Source organism: Marmota marmota, unplaced genomic scaffold, assembly GCF_001458135.2.
Source record: "Marmota marmota marmota unplaced genomic scaffold, marMar, whole genome shotgun sequence".
Classification (NCBI taxonomy): Eukaryota; Metazoa; Chordata; class Mammalia; order Rodentia; family Sciuridae; genus Marmota; species Marmota marmota.
In genome coordinates, this window is record NW_026000249.1 from 32,042,361 (window position 1) to 32,044,223 (window position 1,863).

A 1,863-nucleotide genomic window follows, 5' to 3' on the forward strand; every position below is an offset into this window, starting at 1 on the left:
AGATGTGTATAAGAGACAGGTGTGTGTGTTTGTGTGTGTGTGTGGGGGGGACTGGGGATTGAACTCAGGAGTGCTTAACCACTGAGCCACATCCTCAGCCCTTTTTATTTATTTATTTTTATTTAGAGACAGAGCCTCACTAAATTGCTTAGGACCTTGTCAAGTTGCTGAGGCTGACTTTGAACTTTGAAATGGTATATTCTGAATTATGCTTTGGAGATAAGAATTTGCCACACTTTACCTCATTTCCAGTTCCCTGTAAATGTTTACTGGGGTTTTAGATTCATATACTTTTATTACTATTTCAAAAATTTTAAACTGAATTTGAGAAAAAGTGGATTCAGTTTTTTTGTTTGTTTTGATTTTGGTGCTGGGGATTGATCCCAGGGCCTTGCATATGCTAAACATACACTACTACTAAGCTACAGTCCCAGTCCCAGATTTTGTTTTATAATTAGATATGATGCAATTATTTAGACACAATCCCCCACCCTCCTCCTGTTTGTACTGGGGATTGAGTCCAAGGGCACTTTACCATTAAGAAGCTTCATCCCTAGTCCTTTTTATTTTATTTTAAAAAACGTGAGAAAGGGTCTGGCTAAATTGCTGAGGGTCTTGCTAATTTATCCAGTCTGGCCTCAAACTTACAACCCTCTTTCCTGAATCCCCCAAGTTGCTGGGATTATAGGCAAGTGCCACTGCACCCAGCTAGATGCACTTCTATTTTGGCTTCATAATGCTCCCCTCCATGACTTATTCATTCTTGAACATTTTTTTATTTTATCTCTTTGTTGGTTGGAATAGATTGTAAAGCAATTTTTCAAGAAGGTTATATCTTTTATTATCCCTTAAATAGCACTGCATTTTTCTGGCATCTTTACACTCAAAAGACAACTCAGATGTATATTACATTTTGGGGTCATAAATTTTTTTAAAACTCTATATATGAGAAGTCAGAGAGATTGATTTTTGTTTTTACCTGGGTAACATGATTTTGGATTTTTGCCTGAATAATCATAAAAACTTTAATATTATAGCTTAAAACTTTTAACTTTGCCTAGAACATGGTGGACTCCTTTCAATCAACAAGCACTGTTCTTGGAGCTGGGGGTGTAGCTCAGTGTTAGAGTGCTTGTCCAGCATGTGTTAAGCCCTGGGTGCCATTCCCAGCACTTCAATAGAGGGAATTTTTTTTCCTGTTTTTATTACTTCTCTTCTGTAGCGCCCCCTTGCCCGCAAGGAAGACGCAACACTCAGGAATCTTCTTTCAGCAGTTTATTCAGGCCCCTGACAGTTCTTATCCTCAGTTCTTCTCCTCAGTTCTCTTCTTCAGTTCTCTCCCTCCGGATGCCCCTCCCAGCCTTAATAAAGCATCTCAAGCCCCAATGCAAAGCAGCCACGTGGAGCTTTCTCATAGGGTGATGAAAAGTCATGCGCCAACTCTCCCAAATAAGGAGTTGTTTGTCACAGACCACAGCGGAGCCAGCGCCATCTTGTAATGGCGACCATAATTTGCATAAACGGCAGAAGCGGCTCACCACAGTTCCCCCTTTCTGTTTTCTTAAAACAATACAGGCGAGAGTAGAGGTCCTATCCCACTGTGCAGAAGTGGCTGCATAGTATGGCTCAGTCTTAAGGAGGGCCCTTCCCCAGATCCGAGACCATATCAGCCGACGCCTTTTTTCGTGGGGCGGGGAGTGGACGCGTCTAACCCGCATGCAATAGGACATGCTCTCCTTGAGGTCCACGTCAAGGATCACTCAAGTGCAGTGCTTTGCCTCGCATCCTGTATCGTGGCGATGGTGGACGAAGGGGGATAACTGAGGCTGAACTGTGGCTGTTTATAACGACAAACAAGTTGAC